A 27,797-nucleotide genomic window follows, 5' to 3' on the forward strand; every position below is an offset into this window, starting at 1 on the left:
CCAGTTATTTTAAAACATGGAATAGTGTAAATTATATGAGGTCTTTAAAATAGGCATAGTTTTCATTCAAATCATTAAGCTGGAACGCTGTGCCACTGCAGATGTCTTGGTGCTGAGAAGTTTGTCATGACTAGAAATTCATCAGAATTTGAAAACAGTTTAGACTCAGTCTGTTTCTTCACTTTCAACAATGAGTAAAATCAAAAGTAAGCATAAATCTCTTGAAGATGACTGAATCCCAGAAAACGGCAACATAAATAGAAAATGTCCAGGCAGTGCACTTGGTATCAGATGTTCAGCAATTAAATTTGCATGAAGTAAAAGTTGATGCTATCATTCACATCTGGTGATACTAGGCTCCCTTAATACACCATTGCAGTTTTATATGATGGAAACAACACTGACTGGAATACGTTCCACAGCGACAACATGCTCTTGTAATTTTACGTCTGCTTAATCCTTGAACAGCTGTTCTTGGTTTTATGTTTAACATCACCAAAAATTTGAATTCCTTGAACCTGTTAAAGCAAGAAGAGGAAAATTCAGTTACAAGTATGATGGACAAGGTTGACGCTTTCAAACAAAAGTTAAATGAATGAAGAACTCAACTTCGTATTCATGATAATAGTCCAGATTTGCTATATCATGATTGACGTCATCAGTTTACTAGCTTGTGCATCATTGGCACCTGCGCTGCGCCATGCTCCCAGACCTTCGGTGTGGTTCTCCACACAGAAGTGGTTGGTGTTCATACCATGTGGCTGCCCTGCAATAGACAGTGTGTGTATTGTGGTTGTTCTCTCCTTCTACTTACTTTGTCTCACCCATCCGAATGTTAACATTTGTAGGTCAGTTTCATTATTGCCTCCCACCCCCCACCCCTAATTTTCTTTTTTCTAGTTACCCCAACACTTAATGACTGGAACTCTCACACTGACCAGCCTGACCGCATGTTATGTATTACCAAATACTATTAGTAAATTCCGTTGTTTTGGCAGTCTGCACTTTTGGTTTTTACACATGTTTTGCATTATATTTATTCATTCCTTTCCTTTGTTTGTTACAGTTTCATACACCTGAGCATCGGATTTTAAAATCATAGAACTTGTTGTGGTTTAAATAAATATTAATGCAACAGAAATGGATCTCTCTAAATTAATTATCAATCCTAGAACATTGCTAAAGTGTGTGGAACCTATACAACTAAGACTAAAACAGATAGTAAATGTATATAGAGGACAGCATGAATGGTCACAGGGTTGTTCGACCTGTGGAAGAATATCACAGAGGTTACAGAGAAACTGAATGGCAGAGACCTAAAAATAGACACAAAGTATCACAAGAAAACCTCCAAACAAAATTTCAGGAACCAGCTTTTATTGACGAATCTACACATATATAAGGACCACACGCAACCCCCCACCCCCCACCCCCTTCCCCGTATTACTTCTTTCTGTAGGGACTGTGAGAATGAGATTAGATTACAGTATGCATTGAGGCATATAACATGTTCAACTGCCATAAGCCCACTGCAGAGCCTTATGCCTGACAGTGTGTGCATGCCAGTGGGCACAGCAGAACGTCATACCAGATGCCATGGCCTGGTGTGTGACACTCAACATTTTAGTTATTCTTTTCATGCTCTGTACTTTAGTGCCATGTAAATACCATTCAGCATCATGTCTTAGGGATAATATATTAAAATTGCTGCTAAAACTCATATAACAGACAAGAAGTATTACACAGCACTGATGTTATAAACAACAGTTATAAGCAGCACTTCACAGCTCTTAAATGTTTCCAGTTTGTGGCTTAGCATGTGATGGTATCATGTTGACCAGTCTACAATTCTACTTGTAGAGAAAAATTCATTTACAGAAAACAGTGGCTGTTACTTGAGCGCACACACCAGTCTAAGTCTGAACAATTTCAGTGGCAACATTCAAACATACAGTGGTAGATAGTTGAACATCTTCAGGGCTGCAGTAGGAAAACTGTCCAGTGTCTTACTTAGGTAACAGCTAGTAATATCAATGTTGGCCTTATTCTATGTATCATTGTGAATCTCTTGTCTCTTGCAGAAGAATCATTGATTTTCTTTTATATAGACAAGAGAGTTGAAAACACACTGGCTAAATACTGGCAATATTCCCAACTGCTTGAAAATGGTTCTACATTAGTCAAATTTTTTGCTGGAAGATATTATTCTTACAGCTTTCTTTTGTATCAGCAATATGTTTTTACTTCCAGTAGTGTATCCCCACTGCAGCATTACATATGTGATGTACATAAAATATTGCGATTAAGTGCTGATCTGTTATCACACATTTGAGCTTCCTAAGGAGATGAATCATTCTTTAGAGCTTAGAATACACTTATGCAGTGTTTTCAGTCCATGCCAGCTTACTGTCAGCTGTGATTCCTAGGAGAGACACATACCAATATTTGCTGTGGGTCCAGTCACCAAGGCTGCATTAATATTTTCTAAGTTTTGTCACCATTTAATTTCATTTTGTTTGCTTTGAACCACTTTAGCTACTTCAAACAAAATTTCAGCATGTTCTAGTGCCTCAGCTAAATTTCTACCCTTAGCCATTGATGTTGCATCATCTTCAAACAACAGGATATGACCATCAGAAACTAAGTTATTGACAAACATTAAAAAGAGCAGAGGACCAAGTACGGAGCCTGTGGCACACTGTGTTAAAGTTCCGTTTCTAGGGACATTGCTCCTTGGATACAAATAATCTGCTGCCTGTCTCTTAGGTAGGATGACAGTCTCTTTATATCATAAGATTTTAATGTTCTGAACAGTATCTTATGAGACATGCAACTGAATGCCTTACATAGATAACAAAGGATTAAAGTCATACTGTTGTTTTCTTCAAATGCTTCCATTATTTTTGTTATTACATCAAGCATTGCACTAAATGTAGATATGCCTCTTCTAAAACCATGCTGATGATCCAGGAAGAGGTTGTTATCTTTGAAATAACAAACAGTTGGTTCTTGATAATAGTTTCAATTGTTTTTGCTACTGTAGGCATTGCAGCAATTGGTCTATTGCTGGATGGGCTGTTAGGATCACCTTTTTTTGTGCACTGGTACTGTTTGCCTGTTTTAAGAAGTCTGGAAAAGTACCAGCCTCAAGGCATTGCCAAAGGTTCAGCAATATAAGATACAGCATCCTTCAGAACAGCACATGACATGCCATATGTATCTGTTCACAACTGTATGCAAAACTGTTCAGTTTTCAGTATGTCCTCTGGAAGCACTTGCTTTCACCTGGTCAAGGTGCAACTATTGCTAATACTTGCATTGCTTGGAATATCAGCTTATAAACCTGGTACTTCGGCTACATTATTCCCAACAACATCAATAAAATAGTTTTAAAAACCATCAGGACTGCAAACATTTAATGGGGCAGTGGGAGACCTTCACCACTTCTGAGGCTGCTTTGCATAGGTTACAGGCTTCAGAAATAAATCGAATATTATATACCTTCTTGGCTTTTTCTACTTCCTTCCTGTATATTGTTTTGATTTCATATAACAGCAATGAAACACATTTTTGGCCCTGGCATCCATTGCTGTTTTAACTCAGTCACTCAGCAGCAAAACAACACATTTTATGGTTTTTCAGCTTGGGAGGGTACCATGCTTTGTCTCTGTCTATTTTTCTTCTGTTTTTGTGGTTCATCTAAGGGATTCTTTGTGGTTACCGATGAGAAACAGCTGTCAAAATTTATTCTGAGGAGCTGGAAAATACATTTAAAAGCATCAGTTGGTCCCAGTCCTACAATTTCAGATAGCCAATGAACCCTGTCAAGCACATTTTTGAAGATGTTTATTCCTTCCTCCATTGTAATTCTTTTACTGAAGGTATAATCAGACTACCACATAGTGGCCTTTCTATGAAGGTTCCTTTGATGATTTAGGTCGACTACTCGTGCATCTTGATCTGCTATCAATGGATCCGTCACACTTATTTTGTAGTCCCAGGTGTTAAGGTTGGTGACGACAGTGTAGAGGCAAGCCTCTTCTCTTGTTGGTTCATGGTTAGCCACATACAACCCATAGTTATTCATCAACTACTTGAATGTTTTCTCCTTGGTGCTGTCTTCTCCTAAATAAATGCCACATATCATCATTTCTGAATTCATATGAATGGAACAGGGAGAAGTCCTAGAACTGATTCAGTGGCAAGTAACCTCTTTGAAAAGCAATTTATCAATTATACAGAAAAGCTGCTCAAGTTATGGAAGGCCCTCAGCATTAGGTTTAACTGATGTTGACTTCCATAACAGTGTGTGTTCCATCATAAAATTGCAAACATAGAAATACAAATATCTTATGTTAGTGATAAATGCCATTATGCAAAGTATTTTGTTAGATAACACCTATATGATGACAATTTAATGTACTGATGCAGTTAAGAAATAAATATTTTGCATTGACAGAAGAATAAATAGTTGAAACACTGAGGTGACAAGTCATAGGATACCTCCTAATATCTTGTCGGACCTCCTTTTGCCCAGTGTACTGCAGCAACTGAATGTGGCATGGACTCTACAAGTCGTTGGAAGTCTCCTACAGAAATATTGAGCCATGCTGCCTCCATAGCCATCCATAATTGTGAAAGTGTTGCTAGTGCAGCATTTTGTGCATGAACTGATATCTCAGTTATGTCCTATAAATGTTCAATGTGATTCATGTTGGGCAGTCTGGGTGGCAGAGCCATTCACTTGAATTGTCCAAATGTTCTCCAAACAAATAGAGAACCATTGTGGCCCAGTGACATGGCTCAATGTCATCCATAAAAATTCCATCATTGTTTGAAAATAAGTACATGAATGGATGCAAATGAGCTCAATTAGCTAAACATAACCATTTCCAATCCATGATTCGTTTAGTTGGACCAAAGGACCCCAGCCCATTCCATGTAAACACAACCCACACCATTATGGAACCACCACCAGCTTTCACAGTGCCTTGTTGATGACTTGCACAGTGCCTTGTTGATGACTTGAGTCCATGGTCTATGCCACACTCAAATCCCACCATAAGCTCTTACAAACTGAGATTAGGACTCATCTGACCAGTTTTCCAGTTGTCTAGGATCCAACCACTAGAAAGCAGGCATGTCAGAACATAACATGTAATGGATCAATGCATGCATTTTGTGACCTAGAATTCACTAAATGAGTCAGCTGTGATGATTCATTGGTGATTCCATATCAGATGTTTAGTACACACACCAACAGACAAAACCATCCCTAGATGGTACACATCATCATGTGAGACTGGCTGCTTATGTTGTGTGGATGAAACAGGTCTGCTAGTAACATCAGCAGAGAAGGTAGGGCGTGTGCGGGAATTATTCACCAGGAGTCCAAAGTAATCAACAACATACAAAAGCAGATAATTGCAGATACCACAGTCACGTGTCTGGCACATTCTATTCAAACATCTGCATATAAAACTATACCAACTACAGTTTTTACATGTGCTGACTACTCAGGACAATGAGCTTTGTTCTAACATTCATAATGACTTGCGGTAGCTAATGAAGGAAGACTGCTTCCTGCAGAAATTGGTTTTCAGTGACAGAGCCGCATTTCGTGTGTCTGGAGAGGTGAATCATCATAATGTGTGTGTGTGTGTGGGGGGGGGGGGGGGGGGCACAGAACATGCACACAACATTGTGGAATACATTGTGTCTCATCTAAAGTAACATCTGTGGTGCCAATGTTTATATGCCATTTTTCTTTCTGAAGATAACTGTCACTAGTTTTGTATACCTAGATTTGTTGCAGCAGTGGCATATCCTAAAATTACAGCAAGACAATGGGAACTTCATTTTTGAAGAAGACAACGCTTCTTCACACTTCCTTTCAGACATTTGTGATTGCTCCAATGCCAAATGGCCTCAATGTTGGAATGAAATTGCTTCTCATAATAACTCCTTTTGCTTAGTGGCCCCCACGGTCCCATGACAGCTCTATGTGATTTCTTCTAATAGCACTATGTCAAATATTGTGTGTTCCATCTACAGTGCCACTTAATTTGGAAGAGTTGTTTGGAAGGACTATTAAAACAGTCACTGATACTGACCAAGACACGTTGGGATATGTACGGTGGAAGTTTGACTGCCATATTGACATTTGCCACATCACAAATGGTACCAATATGGAGCACTTGGTCATGTGAGTTAAAAACTTTAAGAGCTGTTATATCCACTGGTATGTGCTTAATTTCTATATGTCTTGTGGTTTTCACATAATCATTTTCCGAAACCCCAGCGGTACTTTTGAATAACGCTGTACAAATTTTAGAATGTACAATATTTGACACATGGATGTTGTCTTTGCAGTTTTGCCTTATGTTTAAAGATATTTCAGGTTGAAAAACATATTGAGTCCAATAAAGAGGTTATAGGAGCTGTGAGTGTATTTTGCAGACCCAGAAACATTCTTCAAGGATATAATCTAGTCAACAGAAAAATGTTGGACAATGTGAATTTTTACATAAAAAAGAGAAAAAAAGTCTGTCACAGCCAGGCTGAGAATTTTTTTTTCCTTTCACATGCCCTTGATGCAATTAATACCAACACGTTTGTCACAACTGGAATCAAGTCCAAATCCATAAGCAGCATCATCAGGGAAGTACAACACTTGGCACTGAAAACATGTTAACTAAAACACCAACATACAGCTGTAACAGAACTCACCTACTAGACAGAAAGTGCAGCAGCAGCTCGTACGAACACCAAATATTCCAGAATGTACAAACATAAGAAATTCTGAAAACTTTCCAGAACTGATAAATACTAAATGACAAATAACTGTGGATGATCAGGTTTGAACTGACAACCTGCACTACACAAGCTGAACATGAGAATCATGACACTGCCTGCAGCACAAGTCTCAGCATCACTCCCTCTCCTGGAGAAACAGAAACTTGCTGTTTCAGTTCTCATTGGATCGGACTTCAGCATCCTGAAATCTCTCAAGGAGTCTAGGGTGTCAGCAATGCACAGCAAATGGGAAACATCTTTTATCATGATTCTGTGCAATCACTGATGCCATGTGCCACCCTTGTTCTTCACAAGGACCACAATAAATTACCAAGGATGCTCTGAAAGTTCAATTACGTCGTCTTGCAGCATCGCCTCCATTTCCTCCCAGATTAGTTTTCATTCAACTGGTGACACCCTACATGAGTGCTGGCTACTTGATGGCTGATCCACAATATTGATAAACTGTTCTGCCATGGGTATTTGGTGAGTCGTGTCTCCAATCTGGATTTGAAAGCATCCAAAAAATGGCACAGAATGGCTAACACTCACAAACATTGTTCTTTAGTCAGGGCTGATCCTCTTGGCAGTTCTGTAGTACAGTAGATTCCTTCCCTACACTGTCTGTATGGTAGCAGAACCTGATTCTTTGTTGAAGGAACTATGCTGCCTTTCCTGGACTGGTTCAGCTGTCGCTAAGCACATCGTTATAGAGATGAGTCGTGGTTGCTAATGACAGTTAATGATCAAAAGTTCTGCTTGACCACCTACAGTGCTTATGCTGATTGCTGGTATGTCAATTTCTTTTGTAAGCTTGGGCACCTTTTTGTAATCAACAAAAGGTGCACAGTTTAAATGAGTATTTATACTAATGCCTGGAGCTCATCCCATGGACTACAATAGGGTAACAATGTCTTTAACAGCAAACAACCTCCCTAAGCTACATTTGTTGTGTGTGTTTACTGAAAGAGCTTCATCAATCTGGTTCTCTAGTCTTCAACAGTATATAACAGCTTATGATGCCTGCAAGAAGTCCCATCTGAGAATAATGTTATGACTATGTTCTAATAAAACCATAGATTCAAAGATTTGTGTTCGGTCCTTCGTAGTTAATCTTGTTGTACTTGTTGCTTTTGGCTGGACAAACTTCCTATTTGTGACTTTTCAGCACAATAGCTTTCACATCAAAGAACATAGTCTTCTTTAGCTAGCAACAATAAGTATTTAACATTATAGAAAAGAAAGCCCCGGAGTCGGCTTGTGCCCGAACAGGTTGGCTGGTGACGACGACATCAGTAAGATTTTCTAATATCTTGTTGACTCTTATCTGTGGAGGATTTTCATCAGTGCTGGTCTCTCTAAGGCGATGGGGAATGTCTAGTGTGCATTGTGGATTGTCCCACAGGTTGTCTACAATCATCATCCACAGTTGACTGATGTGAATAGAACTATTATGTCATTGATACTAAAATGTAGACTTTCATGGCTGGAAATATCATGTCCATTATAATTATCCAGGCTGTTATGCCGTGGTCAGTTGATGAATTCTGTGTCAATTCCCAACGTTTCGTCTCTGACTGCGGGAGACATCTTCAAGGGGGTCCGTAGCTCGATGGAAGGTCCAACACACCCACTGGCTCGCTACTGACTGCCGCTAAATTCCATGTCCACGCGCTCCCACCCTGCGGTGTGATGTCACGTGTTTTGAAAACGTCAGTGCAATTGGCCACTGTCCGTCGCCGTCAATCGCCGTTACCATCAGCCAGTAGTGGATGGGTGGTACACATCTTCTTTAACACCAGCATCCATATACTGTTTAATTTCACGCCCTATTCATCAACCGATCACGGCATAACAGTCCGGATAATTATAATGGACATGATATGTCATTGATGTTTGTTTTCATAGTAGTCATCAAAAACTGTTCTTCTTTCTCTGCAGTAGTGTACAGCGTGTCCAAGGCATCCTCCAAATGTTTGTTTTTCAGTGGGGCATAATATTTGACAGAAGAGTTCTCAGGTGCTGGGTTGTCATTTGAAAGTTGCAGCTTAAGTCTGTATTGGCCATGTCCATTCTTCTTGGCATGTTCGATTGGTGCTGCAATTGGTGCTAAAGTTTGGTACACTTATTCTTCAACATTCTCTAATATTTCTTGTCATGTGCAGTTGACACTCATGGCTACTATCTCGTGCTTCCTTGGTCTGACAGTTCTGACTGCCATAAAATGCTTTATCACCTCTCTTACATGGCATATGAGACATGAGGTCACAGTGATCTTCCACTACTGTCAGAGGGCCACATTCGGGAGTTTGTCGTAGGTTCTTGCTCCTTTTCTTTGCATTTCCTCAATACTGATGAATTTCTTTGGCACTGTGACATACTTTACCAGAAGAGCCTGGTATCCATCTCCTGTGACTCCTTTCATCAAGTGTGAGATTCTGTCAGTTTCTTTCATATTTGGATTCACAATATGGCATAGGTCTAAAATATTACATATATAGGACTGTTCTCTCCCCATGACATTGGACCCTGTTCTTCAATAGTTCTTCTACTAAGTGGACTTGCTGCTGTTTGTTGCCAAATGTTTTCTTCAGTTTGGCCTGAAATTTATCTAAGCTATTAAACTTCTGTCTGTTGTACTCAAACCACTGCTGAGGTCTGCCATACAAGTAAAAGTCCACACTCGCCAAAGATTTTATTACCATTTATTATCGTAGCTACGTCGTTCACCAGTCAAGACTGGATAGACTGTGTCCGTGTTACAAGGTTAATATTACATGATCATCATAATACAAAAACAAACTAGCATAAGTATGCATAATAATACAGAACAAATTCGCATAACTATAGCATAACTATTAATGATATATAGAGTAAGGAATTTTTAACAAGTACATGTTCACTTTATTTCCTATTGCAGTGCATTGTGAGGCCAATTTGCTCTTTCACTGTCAAAGAACTCATTTAACATGTACAGTTGTTTTTGGTGCAGATTTTGCAACGTCTTTCCTCAAAATTTTACGAAGTCCAAGGACTGCACTTTAGTATTTAAATGGTTGAACATTTTAATTGCTGCTGTTGGAAAATTGTCCTGTGTCATGGAGAACTGACAGCTAGGGATGTCTGTGTCTTCCTTACTGTGCGTGTTATAATTGTGGAAATCATTCCTGACTGAAAATTGTCATCACTTCTAGATGTGTGAAGATGGGCTTGCAGAGGTCTAGTTCCCTGCTTGATGTAAGGATCCTTATGGCTTTTTTGTAGTAGTAGTAGTAGTAGTAATAGTATTTTCTTGCAGCTTGTAGAGTGACCTCTTAGTAACAGGATTGATATGGGTGTGGAACACTGAATAATATACCATCAGCAGATACTGATCATTTATAACATGTTCCAGTTTCCTCAGGAGGTATTTGACTTACGGCAATTTGTCACACACATGCGCAGTGTGTTCTTGCTAAGTGAGTTTACAATCCACCATTAACCTCAGATGCTTTACAGTTCCTGCATTTCCTACGTATCTGAGGCTACATACCAATTTTTGCATTTTGTCTTCATTTATTTTCATTTTGTTTATATGGAACAAACCTCTGCAGCAACAAAAAAAGCATCTACTACTTCTTGAGCCTTTCTGGGAAGTACAGACTTGTGTTATCTGCAAATTACAAGTACTGTCCACGAGAGCTTAAATCATTTACAAATACTAGGAACAGGAGTAGGCCCATTACCTAACCCTGTGGCACATCACATTCCAACTTCCATTCACATGATAGAGCTTCTTGTACTGATACAATCTGCCTTCTGTTACCCAAATAAGGTTTGATGGTTACCAAATCAGTGCCTCCAAATTCTTATTTACTGAGCTTGTTTAGGACTACCTTATGGGGAATGCAGTCAGATACCTTACTAAGGTCACAAAGTGTCACTACCACAAATTCTTTGTTCACAGAACTATGCTTCTTTATCCTTGAACCCAGATGTAGTGTTGGTGTTGTTGTAGATTTACGATTCTGGAAACCATGCTATGCATCTGTAAAGAGTTCATTAATTTCAAAGTAATTTGATATTTAGTCCTTCACTGCAGACTCAATGACTTATGCAAAGACTGGAGTGGTTGAGATTGGCTTGAAACTTGCTGCCATGGGTGGGTCATCCATTTTATAAACTGGTAATGTCTATGTAAGGACATTAGTAGACATCCCATATACAGGGTGTTACAAAAAGGTACGGCCAAACTTTCAGGAAACATTCCTCACACACAAATAAAGAAAAGATGTTACGTGGACATGTGTCCTGAAATGCTTAATTTCCATGTTAGAGCTCATTTTAGTTTCGTCAGTATGTACTGTACTTCCTCGATTCACCGCCATGATTTCATACGGGATACTCTACCTGTGGTGCTAGAACATGTGCCTTTACAAGTACGACACAACATGTGGTTCATGCACGATGGAGCTCCTGCACATTTCAGTCGAAGTGTTCGTACGCTTCTCAACAACAGATTCGGTGACCGATGGATTGGTAGAGGTGGACCAATTCCATGGCCTCCATTCTCTCCTGACCTTAACCCTCTTGACTTTCATTTATGGGGGCATTTGAAAGCTCTTGTCTACGCAACCTCGGTACCAAATGTAGAGACTCTTCGTCCTCGTATTGTGGACGGCTGTGATACAATACACCATTCTCCAGGGCTGCATCAGCGCATCAGGCATTCCATGCGACGGAGGGTGGATGCATGTATCCTCGCTAACGGAGGACATTTTGAACGTTTCCTGCAACAAAGTGTTTGAAGTCACGCTGGTACATTCTGTTGCTGTGTGTTTCCATTCCATGATTAATGTGATTTGAAGAGAAGTAATAAAATGAGCTCTAACATGGAAAGTAAGTGTTTCCGGACACATGTCCACATAACATACTTTCTTTCTTTGTGTGTGAGGAATGTTTCCTGAAAGTTTGGCTGTACCTTTTTGTAACACCCTGTATATACTGACTATCAGAAGGTTTATAAGATTTTACAATCAATTAGATTTACTTAATATGATGACCATCATTTGAATTCAGTACCATTTCCCGAGCATGCAGAAGCCAAGACTTTATAGTATACGCTTCCCTTCTCTGTTTGTGCTCCTTTGGTGCGGTTTGAGTAGGGCACGAGAAGAATGTAGTCTTATCATAGTGCCATTCTATATATTGTGTATGTGTGTTTTCTGTAATAAATTTAACAATAGTGATGATGTGTGTATTTTAATTCAACTACCCATCCATATCCATGTGTCAGTACACATAGAAATTACAATGGGTTATTGGCCCAGTGTGCAGGTGTGGTGAGCATGTTTGAGTTTGATGAAAAAAGAATGTGAGGTACAAGAATTGACAAAGAAGACATGTCTGACATTTTACCTTAGCTGACGAGGAAGGAAACAATTCAGAATGAGGAAACTATCTGTGAAGATTTTTTGCCTGCACAGCAATAACTATTTCACATTGTCAATTTGTGTTTGTTAAGTGATAAAACATTGTGAGGCATGGGATACCATAGAACCCAGATTTGGAAACATAACAATCAGTTGGATGTTGAGGAAATAAAGAAAAATGAGAGGGCCTTGTCCATCATCCTAATGCTGATCAAAGACCGCTATCTAAGCACGATTGGCGCTCTAAACTTATGAAGAAAGCATGGGAGAAACTGTAAAAAATACACACAAACAATGGCCTACTTAACATGATATCCGAGATGGAGGAACTTAGTAAATATGAAGAAATAAGATAATATGACTGTAGACAACTATGTAATGAAGATACTGGCTGCCAATAGATTAGTGAAGCAAGGGGCTTTATTCTCGATGACAAAATATACTTCTATGACTGCATTCTGGAGACACATTGAAGTCCTCATTAGAAGTCAGAGAAAGACAAAGGCAGATTGACCACAGACTTTGTCATCAACAGACTAGTACTAGACGAGAAGTGCCTGGAATCAGATTCCAAGTCCAAAGCATATGCAGCACAAGGCAGATGTCATAAACAACAGAAATTTGGCCAAAGCCATTATAAAAATCATAAACAAAACCAAGAAGATAAGAAGAATGCAGCCAGCAGAAACAAACTATGTTTTTCTTGAGATGAAGCGGATCACATAACAAGGAGTGCCCACATTTCCATGGAAAACAAGAAGTGGGTGCACGAAGCAAGCAGAATACTCCCAAGAAATCATCATACGGGGCAAGTGGATGTAAGCTCAACAGTGCTAAGAACCATCCAAGCACTGTAGACTCAAGTGCAAGTGCAAAGGAAGATGATGAACTTGTGGCTATGGCAATGATCAAAAGTGGAGGAGATGCTGAGGGAAATGGTGGGTGGGTTTCTGGATTCAGGAGCATCACATCATATGACTAGTCACCAGGAGATACTACAGGACTTAGAGGTGGTCAACTTCGGAGAAGTGAAACTGGCTGATAGAAAAGTTACTAATGAGACTGGTAAGGGAAGTGCTGTCATGAAAGCAGAAAATTTATGTGGGGTAAATCAGTCCAACTAACAGAATTGTTTCTAAAGAACTAAATGGGAACTTGTTGTCTGTTAAACAAATGGAGAAGAAAGGTGTGTTGATTAGATCAAAAAACAGTGATGTTAATGTGTTTATATGTGAGGACAAAGTGTTGAGAGGAATATCATAGGTAGTGATATCTATTTAGTGCACTGTGAATATTACAAAGCGAATACCAATACAGTGATGCCCCACAACAACAAAACACATCAACCAGTGGAAAATGAAGCAACAGTCAGACAGGCGGAAATTTTGTGGCACCAAAGACTTGGGACAGAGAGAAGCTTTAACCAAAGAATGTGGAGCCACTAAGTATAAAGAAAAATGTGTGTGTGTGCAAGGAAACAGGAAAAGAGAGCCTTTCAAACCAAGCAAAAACTACTACTGAAAATTTTCTAGAATTCGTACATAGAGATGTGGGCTATATTACACAGATCTCCGTAGGTGGAGCATATTATTATGCTACTTACCTGGATGATCACTCAAGATATTCGGTAGTGAAAGTGCTAAAGCAGAAAAGTGATGTGTCTGACTCATTTGTGGAGTTTATAAAGGTCTTGCAGAGTGTGAGACAGGGAGAAACCTGCAAAGTTTCCAATCAGGCAATACATCAATAGCAAATCTGAACAGTTGTTCAAGAAAGAGCGCATATTACAGTGGAAAAGCACAGCTTACTCTCCTTCATCCAAAAGAAAAGCAGAGCACCTGAATCACTCATATCCATTGTAAGGTGTCTACTATTCAAAGGTGGTTTTCCCAAAAGCTTTTGGGGAGAAGCTCTGATGTTGGCATGCTACATCCGACATAGATTCCCAACAAGATCACTTGGTGGAAAAATCCCATATGGAGTGTGAAAGCAAAAAGAACTTATTAAAGAAGACTTCAAAACACTCAGTGAGTAATGTAATTACCAGCAGAGGAGATAGTGATGTGTGTGAGGAGTGTGATACCATGTTGGAAAGTGAAATTTCTAGTGCAAATAGTGAAGAAAGATCTTCACGTCTGATGAAGTGGAAGAAATGTGGTTCGTACCTCTTTGCATGTTTTTTTGCTACCATGTGTCAAGTGAATCCATCTGATCCAACATCAGTAGAAGAGGCTTTAGCTTCAGTTCATAGGGGCAAGTTGTGCACAGCCATGGTGTCAGAGATGAATAGCCTAAAACGCTACAATACTTGGCAACTTGTTGACAGATCAAAAGCTGATTGTGGTATAGGAAGTAAGAGGGTGTTTACTATAAAGAGAAACAGAGAATGTGAGATTACTACATTTAAAGCAAGGTTAGTAGCTGTGGGTTATAGCCAAACATTTGGAGTAGATTACTGGGAAAGCTCTATCCCAGTAGTGAGACAAAGTAGCTTGAGTATTCTGATACAATTGCATTACTTAGGGGATATACAATCAAACATATTGATGTAGAAACCGCTTATCTTAATAGCCCCATAAGTGGCACCATTTTCATGGAGCTAGCAAAATTCTTTAGTGTGGGGAACAAAGTGTGTTTATTCAATAGGAGTTTGTACAGGCTTCACCAAGCTGGTAAGGATTCGAATGATTTTTTTCTGCTCTGTGATAAAAAAGTTAGATTTGGAATAATATGAAAAGAATCCTTGTGATGAAAAAGTTAGATTTGTAACAATATGAAAAGGATCCTTGTGTATTTTTCTCTAACTGTTTGATCTCTGGGTTTCTTGTTGATGATATTGTTGTAATAGGTGAGGAAGAGAGGATTGAAAAATTCAAGAATGTTTTGAAGTCTCACATTAGCATTAAAGAAATGGATGAGATGTTATTTACTTTAGGACTTAACATTTAGCACTCTCAAGGAAAAATGAAACTAAACCAAACCAGTTACATTCAGCAGACACTGTGAGAGTTTACAATGCATAACTGCAAGGGCACAGCTATGCCATGTAATAGCAGCCATTTTGGTGAACATGAAAATGACAAACCATTTGACCAAAAATTGTACCAAAAGACAGTGGGTTGTCTGTTGTATACAGGGTGTTACAAAAAGGTATGGACAAACTTTCAGGAAACATTCCTCACACACAAAGAAAGAAAACATGTTATGTGGACATGTGTCTGGAAATGCTTACTTTCCATGTTAGAGCTCAATTTATTACTTCTCTTCAAATCACATTAATCATGGAATGGAAACACACAGCAACAGAACGTACCAGCATGACTTCAAACACTTTGTTACAGGAAATGTTCAAAATGTCCTCCGTTAGCGAGGATACACGCATCCATCCTCCGTCGCATGGAATCCCTGATGCGTTGATGCAGTGCTGGAGAATGACGTATTGTATCACAGCCGTCCACAATACAAGCACGAAGAGTCTCTACATTTGGTACCGAGGTTGCGTAGACAAGAGATTTCAAATGCCCCCATAAGTGAGAGTCAAGAGGGTTGAAGTCATGAGAGCGTGGAGGCCATGGAATTGGTCCGCCTCTACCAATCCATCGGTCACCGAATCTGTTGTTGAGAAGCGTACGAACACTTCGACTGAAATGTGCAGGAGCTCCATCATGCATGAACCACATGTTGTGTCATAACTGTAAAGGCACATTTTCAAGTGGCACAGGTAGAGTATTCCATATGAAATCATGATAACGTGCTCCATTGAATCGAGGAAGTACAGTACATACTGATGAGACTAAAATGAGCTCTAACATGGAAATTAAGCATTTCCGGACACATGTCCACATAACATCTTTTCTTTATTTGTGTGTGAGGAATGTCTCCTGAAAGTTTGGCCATACCTTTTTGTAACACCCTGTATATCCACATGTACTTGACCTGAAATTGCCTTTATTGCAGGAAGGTTTAGTCAGTTCAACTCTAAATTAAGTGTTTCTCATCGGGCTAGAGTAAAAAGGGTGTTACGTTACCTGCAGCAAACTAAAGATTGAGCTTATGTTTTAATCCAAGATGTTCTGATCCTAGCACATTCAGTGATGCTGACTGGGCAAATGACCCAGTTCTTAGTAAATCCGCAACAGGGTACACAATTTTGTTAGCTGGAGCAGCAATCAGCTGGAAGAGCAAAAGGCAATCCATTGTAGCCACCTCTACAGCAGAAGCCGAATACTTTGCAATGTTTGAGACGTCTACGGAGGTGGAATGGTTTGTAGATTTGAGATAAAGTGTTCTGAATTTGTTAGACTACCCCTGGAGGTCAGTGCTGACAACACAGGTGCCATTGATGTTATCAAGAAAAAGGGTGTATCAGAAAGAAACCAAACATTTCAGAGCGCGCTATCATAAAGTCAGTCAGACAGTCTTGGATGGTTTACTTAAATTTAAGTATGTCTCAACTGATGACAATGCTGCAGACATTTTAACTAAAGGTCTTAACATTATTAAAACTGAGAGATTCAAAGACATATTAGGATTAAAATGAATATTATTTTATGTTGAACTACCTAGCTGTTAAATTTTGTCTCATTTGTGTTCTTATGTTTAATAATGTATTTTTGCAACGTGAAACTGATAAGTTATTCTCTTACAATGCACACTGATGGGAAATGTTGTAATTAGTTTTACTTAATGCACTGACCATCATTCAAATTCAGGTCCGTTGCCAGAGCACTAGGGAACCTACGGTTTCCAGTATATGCTTCTCTTCTCTGTATGTGCACCTTTGGTGCAGTTTGGGTAGAGCACAATGAAAACAACCCTGAGAAGAATGTAGTGTGACCATAGTGCCATTCTGTATATTGTATGCATATGTTTTCTGTAATACATTTACTAACAGTGACAATGTGTTTATTTCAATTCAACTGCCCACCCATGTCCATGTGTCAATACTTGCTGCACATTTAAAAAATACATCAGTATTATTTTATTTTTTTGTAATTCCCTCCAGTTAATCATTTGTCATTTATTACAGCAGCTGATTGTACTTGCCATGTTTTTCACCATGTCAATAAAATAACTATTAAAGTCATATGGACTACAGGGAGAGACCGTTTTCTTCCTATGTTCATTGATCAGGTCCCACGCTGCCTTGCATAGGTTGCGTGCTCCTTCAATGAACCTGTCATTGCTTTACTTTTTGGCTTTTTCTGCATCCTTTCTATAATGTCTTTCTGCTTGTAAATATCTGCTGTACAATACTTTCTTTGCACTGGGATCTTGTGCTGTTTTGTAGTGATCATGTAATAGCAGTATGACCCATTTTAAGTTTTTCGATTCATTAGTATACCATGCTTTTTTTTCATACAATGTGCACTGTGGCTGTGTTGTGACATGCTCATAGGACATGTTTTGATATTCTGTGGATAGATATAGTCAAATTTGGCTTTGATGATCTGGAGAAACTCATTAAATGCATTGGTCACTATCATTTCCACTCTGCCACTTTACTGCAGATACTGCTGTCTGAAATTCATTTAATATTTCCTTACTTGTGGCCCTTTTTGTGAATACATAATTAGAAATCCAGACAACAGATGGTTGATTTTTATCTCTTTTTGTATATAGTCCCATAACTAGTGCACTGTGGTCAGAGGTCATTGGGTCATCTCATAGTCCCAAGTATTTAGATATGTGATCACAGTGTCAAGGCAGGCATCACCTCTGTGTGGTAGATGGTTTGCTATGAACAGACCATAATTGGCTAATAGGTACAAAAATTCTCTCTCCTTAGTGCTCCCTTTACTAAAGAATACACTAAAATCACCACACAATGCAATTTTATATTTTAAGTGCATTAAATAGCACAGGCAATACTCCATTTGGTTAAGACAATTTTCAAATTTGCCATTTGGAGAATGGTATACTGAGATGTCAGTTATAATAGGATCTAATAACTCCGAAACAGCCAACTATGACTTTGCACATTTGAACTGTTTACAGCTGTAGGACACATTCTGGTTGTATGTGATGTCAGTTTTCACTTATTTGCTATTGGTACATCTTTGTCATAGAGGAGCATATTTCACAAGAATATTGGTGATTCTTTGGAATAAAACCGCTTTATCATAATATTTTTGGGCCCTGTAGTGCTATCCGTTACTTTATCTCTTAAATCAAAGTCAACACTAACTGTGAAACTGTTATTAACCCCATTAGATTCAAGCTTCTCAGCTGTAAAGTTGTTATGCTTAGGAAGCTTCTTTTGCATGAAACTATTGACATCTTCTGGAGTTGTCCCACTTCTGCCTCTGCTCAGATAAAACCAACCCCTTTTTTTCAACACAAAGCACTCTTTGTTCTTCTCTTGTACCGACTACTGCTTTAGTCATGCTGTTAGTTTTGGTGTTTCTAGATGCAACTGAGTTCTGTGATGATGAGGGTGCATTCTGTTTGGAACTTTGTTCTGTATTTTTGTACCACTGTTTGTGTTCTTCAGCCTCAGTTTCAACACTGACAAACTGTCCATTTCTTCTCATTTTCCTGTGCGCTTCTTGAAATGGTGCCTCCACATTTTTTGGCGAGTTTATGCCTGCGAGGTTTGGTTGGTTGGTTGGTTTGGGGAAGGAGACCAGACAGCATGGTCATCGGTCTCATCAGATTAGGGAAGGATGGGGAAGGAAGTCGGCCGTGCCCTTTCAGAGGAACCATCCTGGCATTTGCCTGGAGTGATTTAGGGAAATCACGGAAAACCTAAATCAGGATGGCCGGACGCGGGATTGAACCGTCGTCCTCCTGAATGCGAGTCCAGTGTCCTGCGAGGTTTACAGGATCACTAGGATTTTTAGATCAAAATACTAGTTTGTTTCCATATCACTGGATGATTCACTATTTATATTTATTTATTTCTTACAACATGGGTCCAACTGTGAGAATTTCACATGACTGTAGTGCGTGTCAGGTTTTACATTGTCAATGACAAATACTTATACAATATGTTTACAAGTAAAGATTTGAAAGTTATGTATCTATTACAATGATCCGTAACACATTATTATGAAATGAGAAACCTTAGACCTCCAGATTACAAACTATAAAACATAGTAAATTAAATATGAATAGGTCATATAATCCAGTGAGTTAAATATAAGCAGTTAACACTAAAAGAGTTACATATGTGACAAGAATGTACAGCTTTATGTTCAATTTATCTGATAATAGATCTTATTTTATTTTAAGGCAGTTTCTCACTGTGTTTCATAAACTCTTCCAAACTGTAAAATGACATGGCTATAAGAAATTGCCTCAGAAGCTCTTTAAATGTGGATTTGTTGGCTATTTCACATTTGATTTCTGGAGGAAGAGCATTATCTTTACTGTACACCTCTCTGCACAAACTTCAAATTTTTACCTTCAGTGTGCAAATCATGTTTTCTCCTTGTGTTGTACTGATGGTATTCACTGTTTCATTTGTATAAATCAGTGTTTTTACTTATGAAACACATGAGTGAATGTATGTATAGAGAAGCAGTAGTAAGAAGTCCCAGGTTCCAGAATAGGCTTCTGCAACTGCATCTAGGACCTACACTACACATTACACATCACTCTTACAACATGTTTCTGAGCAATAAATATTTTCTTTGCAAAAGGTTGATTTCCCCAGAAAATAATTCCATATGCCATCAAGGAATGGAAGTAACCATAGTATGCTGCTTTTTTAATGCTTAAGTTTGCATTGACAGAGATGATTCGCATTGCAAAATTTGAAGAGCTGAGTCTCTTGTAAAGATCTAAAATGTGATGGGACCAGTTTACTCAACAGTCAATCTTCACACCTTGAAACTTTGTTACTTCCCCTCTTTTTATGACCTGTGTGGCATATTTAACAGTCATTTCTTCCTCAGTTTTGGCAGTTGGGGTGAACTGAATATAATCAGTCTTACTAAGGTTTAGTGAAAGACTATTTGCAGTAAACCATTTCATTAAATCTATAAGAATAATATTAACATACTCTTGAACATTTTCCCATTTATGACCATTAACCATTATGTTCGTGTCATCTGCAAAGATGGTAAAATTACACTTTATCATGGTCGAATAAGGTAAATCATTTTTAAATAACAGGAACATTAAGTACTAAGAATAGAGCCCTGTGGCACTCCACAATTTATGTCTCTCCATTCTGATGAAATCATTCCACCACACAAATTGTATGACTTATCTAAGACTACTTTCTGTTTCGTATCTGTCAGGTATGACTGAAGCCAGTTATTTGCTACACCACTTATTCCTAGATGGTCTGCCTTCTGTAATAGTATTTGGTGGTTCACAGTGTCAAAGGCTTTAGATAAATCACAAAACAACCCTGTTGTCACCATTTTCTCATTTAGAGATTCCAAACCCTTAGCTATAAAGGCATATATCACTTGTTCAATTGACAGACCTTTCCGGAAACCAAACTAATGTTTGCTAAGAATATAGGTGTTCTAGAATTCTAAAATACATAAGGTTTTTTAGTACCTTTGAAAACACAGTCAGGAGAGATATTGGCCTGAAATTTGTAACATCAGTTTTCTCCACTTTCTTAAAGAGAGGCTTCATGATAGCATACGTTAGTTTATCAGAAACAATTCCTTGTTGCAAGGAGGCATTGAAAATATAACACAGTATACCACTTACCGAAGTACGACACTGTTTTAACAATTTGCTAGAAATATTGTCTACTCCATAGGAGTTCTTGGTTTTCATGAAGGCAATTGTTCTTTCAATTTCTGATACTGTAATGGGTCTAATATGCATTTGAATGATTTTGTTAGGACAGCATTTTGCAAAAAGATCAAGGCATCATTCACAGAACCCTTGCAGCCTATTTGCTCAGACACTGACAGGAAGTGTTTATTAAAGATTTCAGCTATGATCTTAGGCTTTTGCACAAGATTCCCTTTGTGTTTATTTTGAAGTTTTCTACAGGTCTTTTTTTATTGTTCCCTGTCTCCTTGCTAACTATTTGACAGACAGTCTTCATTTTATTATTGGAGTTATCAATTTTTTTCATAATACAGTACTTTTGATGTCTGAATAACTTTCTTTAGGATTTTATGTCTTGTAGACAGGCATTCTGCTCCTCCTTGCATATCTTCTACGGCGGTACGGCATGGCTGTGTGTTCTGTGCGGCTGCCTCGAGTCGACTGAGCATGCTGCTGCCTCAGGACAGGATGTGCACTTCCTGCCCCCACTAGCGCGCCCATTCAGTAAGCGAGCGTGACTCAGCATGTCGCAACCGGAAGCACTTGATTATAGCCCGCTCGGGGCCTAGTAATACTAGGGCCCCGAGCTCCAGGCAGCCTCGCTCAGCGGCTAAGTCCGCTTCAAGGTCACACGCCTATAAGGCGAAACACACAGCCATGTAAAACAATTCCTTGTTGCAAGGAGGCATTGAAAATATGACTCTCCCCTTTCTTAAAGAGAGGCTTCACAATAGCATACTTTAGTTTATCAGAAACAATTCCTTGTTGCAAGGAGGCATTGAAAATATAACACAGTATACCACTTACCGAAGTACGACACTGTTTTAACAATTTGCTAGAAATATTGTCTACTCCATAGGAGTTCTTGGTTTTCATGAAGGCAATTGTTCTTTCAATTTCTGATACTGTAATGGGTCTAATATGCATTTGAATGATTTTGTTAGGACAGCATTTTGCAAAAAGATCAAGGCATCATTCACAGAACCCTTGCAGCCTATTTGCTCAGACACTGACAGGAAGTGTTTATTAAAGATTTCAGCTATGATCTTAGGCTTTTGCACAAGATTCCCTTTGTGTTTATTTTGAAGTTTTCTACAGGTCTTTTTTTATTGTTCCCTGTCTCCTTGCTAACTATTTGACAGACAGTCTTCATTTTATTATTGGAGTTATCAATTTTTTTCATAATACAGTACTTTTGATGTCTGAATAACTTTCTTTAGGATTTTATGATACATTTTATAATGGCTGATTAATTCTCTGGACCCTCTGGTTGCAATATAAAGTTCCCTCTTACATTTACATGACACTCTAATACCCTTTGCGATCCATGGCTTCTTTAAGTATGAGGACATATTGTTCCTAACAAACTTTTTAGGAAAAGCTTCTTCAGAGCAGGACAGGAATTCATTTATGAATATGTTAAACTTTATATCAGCATCGTCTACTCAGTGCACTGAATTCCAGTCTTCATGCTGCTGCTTATGGTTAAAAATTTCCAGGGACTCTTTGTTCATAAGTCTGATTGCCTTCCAGCATGTAACTGTTTTCTTGAGAGGTCTGTAGTCATGTAGAGCAAGGAGCTGTCCATCATGGTTAGATATGCCAATTAAGATTGGGGTGACAGTGAATTTCTGGTATAAACTTACATCTAAAAATATATTGTCTATCAGAGATTGACAGTCAGATGTGATCCTAGCAGGAAAGTCAATCACCAATGTAAGATTGTAGGAACTCAGCAAATTCTGGAGCTCTACTTTGTTGTTGCAAAGTTGACATTAAAGTCCCCAAGTAAGATAATATGATTATTTTTTGAAAATAAGGTTGATAGTTCCAATTCTAACTGCACCACAAAGACTGGGAAATTGGTTTGTGGTGCCCTGTAGACTGTAACCACTATTAATTCTGAACTGTTTAATGTCACTTCTACTGCACATACTTCAAACTGTTGGTCAATGCAATATTTCCTTACATCTACAGATCTAAAAGTTAAGTTATTTCTAATGAAAATAGCTACTCCACCTTTTCCCTTGCTATCTCTACAGTAGTAGGTGGCAAGGATATAACTGTCTATATGTAACATCTCAATTTCTTCTGTAATATGGTGTTCTGATAAACATAAAATCTGAGCGTTGTTCATAAAGTTTTTGTCATTTATGTTAACTCCTAATTGATCTATTTTGCTTCTTATTCCCCTCATGTTTTGATGAAAAATGGAGAAGTTGTTTGGGTTATTACTTATTTTGGTGGTTTTTTCTTTCTCATGCCTGTGGTTAAAAAATCCTTCAGATGAGGAGGACACACACCTTTACGTTTACCTGCTGGTCTCTGTGAGAATGTTGATTTTTCTTCAGTAGATGCTGCCTTCTTTCTGAAAATGATGAAGCTGTTGACTTTCTTGTTGATTTACCTTGAGCTGATACTGTCATTTCCTTTGAAGATGGTGAAGCTGTTGACTTGCTTGTAGGTGGGGATAAGATTGCTGTTACTGTAGGTTCCGGGGGTCTTACTGAGCTGTTACAGCTGGCCTTTCTGCTGACGATGATATTTTTGATGAACTGCATCTATGTGGGTGCACCACCAGTACCTCGTCTCCTACCTTCCACACTTCGCGGAAGCTCTCCTGCATACCTTGCAGAACTAGCACTCCCGGAAGAAAGGATATTGCAGAGACATGGCTTAGCCATAGCCTGGGGGATGTTTCCAGAATGAAATTTTTATTCTGCAGCTGAGTGTGTGCTGATATGAAACTTCCTGGCACATTAAAACTGTGTGCCGGACCGAGACTTGAACTCGGGACCTTTGCCTTTTGCGGGCAAGTGCTCTACCAATTGAGCTACCCAAGCACGACTCACGGCCCATCCTCACAGCTTTAATTCCACCAGTGATTGATTTCATGAGTTAATATAAGCTCGATATAGTCAAGTTTATAAAGTTCATAAAAGTTTATAAAAGCCGATGTGGTAGGAAACTTTTATTTTGTTTTGATGAGCTAATATGGGCTCAGTTTGTACATCAGAGGAGAGAGTAGGTATGAAAGCACTGAGAACCAACATGGCCGACTTTATGGAGTATCCCGCTGGAAAGGGATACATGGCTACCGGGGAAATAAAAGACATGTGGGTGGAGGAATACAGCTGCATATTTCTGACGTTAAGACATACGAGTAGAATACCTGCAAAAACACTCATTTACAACAGTCCCCTTAGTTTGGAAAGACCAGTATCGGTCACTATTTGTACTAGAGCAACCGTATGTGGTGGGGTCGTCTCTGGAGAAATGTATGTCCATCACATCCCGCTGTTGTTGATCTGAAATCCACTAACCTGCTTCTTTCAGATGATAATATCCCTTTCGGAGTAATGGAAGCACTGGCTGTGGATTCGACAGATCTGAATGTGGAGGCATAGCAACAATGGTGAAAGGAATTCTCTGATACTATTTGGTCTGTAAATAGTGTACATGGTATAAACAGGAGTGCCATACAATTCCATTTCTCCAACGGTGTCATCACATACACTGCACTTTACTCAATTATATCCTGTCTGCTCCATAGGCAGAAAAATCAACAGATCGCTGTAAATGTGTGATCACACATTCAGGAACCATGAATTTACCATATAAATAGCAAGTGTAATCACTGAGGAACCACTTTTGTGTATTGATTATGGAGGCTACCGATAATGGCTATATCTTTAATTTGAAATGTTATGATTAAAGTAATGAGTGGGAGCTGTGACCAACACACAACCGTTCATGATGGACTCCTCTGTCTCACTGTGCATCCAGCTCCTGTGACCAGGATAGGGAACTGTTCCCTTGTTTTTTGACCAGTCACTGCTGCGGAAATTTTGTCTGACTATATGTCGCAGTCAGGCTCTGCCAACCGTGTTCTTTTACATGATTGACACGATGTCAAGTCACCAAGCTGCCACACTGGAAGTGCTGTGTCATCCTATGCTTATCTACCCTCTCTTTCTTTTGCACACACACTGGTCTGGCAACCTATTGCACAGCATTGTGAAATAGTAGGTACCACTTGAAGACATAATAGTTACACCTTCCCTACAAGAATTGGACCATACATTTTTCTTAGTGGGGAAGAGAAACAAAACACTGCGAAGCTTTTTTAGTCCCAACAAGAGCTCTTTTTTGAGTTTAAGAGTACGACATGAGGCAAAGTGCAGGAATTAACTTTACACCACACCGTAGTTACTGTTAAAAAGAATGTAGTCAGAATAATAGCAATCACTGAACCAAGACTATAACACAGAACATCTTCTGGTGTTCGGGGAGAGAGCATTGGAACTGAGCTTTCGACAAAAGTCTGTGCAACTGCTTGACGAAAAAGACAATGTAATTTAAAATATTTTGTGAAGTTAGTCATGACAAGAGCTACAGAGAAGCTACTAGGCGCTCCTTCATGCCTTACTATAGCAATGGCGGCATCACTGGCGGGGTTTCATCCCAGCCGGAACTGTAATGTCGTTGCTTGGTGTTAGCGATGGTGATGATACTGTACAGCTTACCTCACTTCTTGAGCAAGTCTCTGATCTGCTAGCAACTCATGTTCGTGTCTTCCTGACAGTAGCAGAAATAACTGAAGGATGCAGAGTCGCAATAACTTAGTAACATTTGTGTCGTGAAAAAGTGTGGAAGAACTGCCTGTCAGGACTAAGATTTAGCTCTCCCTGCTTTGACGCCAGACACAGTGGTAACTGTTCAATGTATTGTTTTAAGAAGCCGTCATGCTTTGGAGTAAATGGTTTCCTGACAAAAATTCTGTTCTCATTGTGCCATTTATCAAAACCTATCCCTAACTAAAGCAATTGATTTTTCTACCCATAATTGTGGTGGGGAGAGAGCCTTTTCAAAGCTATTTGGAGGTAAGTCTTGCTGGACCCCAGTTCAGTGATACACAGTGCTAAGGTAAGTTTGTTTGATTGGGGGCCCTTTAGCAAGCTATCTTGGTACCATCAAGAGGTTGTGGGTAGGTGTTTTGCTTTCTCTGTCTACCACACACTATGAAACATGCCATGGTGTGTTCTATTTCAATATAAGATAGTAAATGACCAACTTTTTATGCAGGCCAAAGAGCTGCTGCTTACTGAAGGGTATTTTGAGGGTGAACATATAGATCCACTGCCTAACTTAGGAGAACAATTCATTTTAATGTGTTTATTGTTCAGCAGATGGAAATTAGAGCCTCACATATTTTCATTTTGATGAAGTGTTCATTGTGCCAGTAACATATTTGAGTAAAACCTTTTAAGGTAACACCTAACTTCGCTATCAATGGCCAAGGTTGTAGTCATAGAGTTACATCTGTCACCCTCTAGTTGTGAGTATACTCCAGGAAGATTTTGACCACAATGCAGAAGGCATAGGGCTGCAGCTGGCTTTCCCAACTACTAGAGGGAGGGAGAATGACCAGTAGCCACAGCTGCTGTACTTGTTATGGTATACTGATGAACACTGTGGCAGAGTATGAAATGTCTGATGATGAAATACCAGAAACCAAGTATAACAACTAACAACAATCACACAATGATGTCAGGGTTATCAGAATAATTAGACAATGGAACAAATTCATTACTATTTAGCCAATAATTACATGATTAAAGTTATTTATATATGCATATATGATTGTCCACAGTTCATATGACAATTACCAGATGCTGAGCTAACTTTATAAATTAGTTGTTATACAACAGCTGAAGGAGTCAGCTACCACTGTTGAGCACATCATGCACACATGCAATTAAAGGAACAGGCTATTGTAAATAATCATAACTATGCAAATATTCCAGAAACTGAGTCCTACAGACCCACATTTATAATGAACACAATATGAGGTAGCACTGACCAGCCCCTATCTCCAAAAATGTCAATGCTTAGATTTAAGATTGATTTAGTAATTAAGTGATTATTTATTCGACCATCAATAAAGATTCATGAAATCAAATGTGGTGCAGTTTATGCAAATTATATGAGCACCAGAGAAAGATCACATTAAGTCATTCTATATAAGTATGGCATATTAATTCCTAGTTAATCAGTTAGTCATATATTCATTGTTTAACGCGTAATTTTTGTTCAATCTCATGCAAAGAGTAATGATGATGCTGTAGTGTACAGAAAAGAATCGTCATTGGCTGCCTGTAGAAGGATCATGATGACTTGGACAGAGTTTTTATTAAGTGTGGTGAATGGCAGCTTACTCTAAATGTGGAAAAATGTAGGTTAGTGCCAATGAATGAAATAAAAACATTTCTGTAATTTTTGAATGCGGTATTATGGGTGTGCGCTCTTGATAAAGATATGTCAGTATCTAGGCATAACAGTGTACAGCAACATGAAACGGAATGAGCATGCAAGATCAGTTGTAGCGAAGGCAACCAGTTGACATATTTTTGCTGGGAGAATTCTAAGAAAGCATAGCTTATCTCTAAAGGTGGCTACATACAGAACACTTGTGAGACACATAGGTCAGGTTAAATGAAGACATTGAAGCAATTCAGAGGCATGCTGGTAGATCTCTTACCAGTAGGTTCAGTCAACACAGGAGTATTACTGAAATACTCCATGAACTCAAATAGGAAAAATGGTTCAAATGGCTCTGAGCACTATGGGACTTAACATCTGTGGTCATCAGTCCCCTAGAACTTAGAACTACTTAAACCTAACTAACCTAAGGACATCACACACATCCACGCCCGAGGCAGGATTCGAACCTGCGACCGTAGCGGTCACGCGGTTCCAGACTGAAGCGCCTATAACCACACGGCCACACCGACCGGCAACTCAAATAGGAATCCCTGAGGGAAAACTATGTTCCTTTTGTGCAATGCT

The 27,797-nt window shown here is 39.0% G+C and overlaps 1 long non-coding RNA gene across 1 annotated transcript; it reads right to left on the reverse strand.

Moving 5' to 3' along the window:
- Positions 1 to 70: 70 nt before the first annotated feature.
- On the reverse strand, positions 71 to 27,623 carry LOC126092088 (uncharacterized). Its single transcript, XR_007521301.1, has 3 exons — positions 27,490 to 27,623; positions 610 to 766; positions 71 to 518 (listed from the first exon to the last, which is right to left on the reverse strand). It is a non-coding gene; the product is annotated as an uncharacterized LOC126092088 (long non-coding RNA).
- Positions 27,624 to 27,797: the final 174 nt, after the last annotated feature.

The sequence above is a fragment of the Schistocerca cancellata genome, chromosome 7 (genome assembly GCF_023864275.1).
Source record: "Schistocerca cancellata isolate TAMUIC-IGC-003103 chromosome 7, iqSchCanc2.1, whole genome shotgun sequence".
Classification (NCBI taxonomy): Eukaryota; Metazoa; Arthropoda; class Insecta; order Orthoptera; family Acrididae; genus Schistocerca; species Schistocerca cancellata.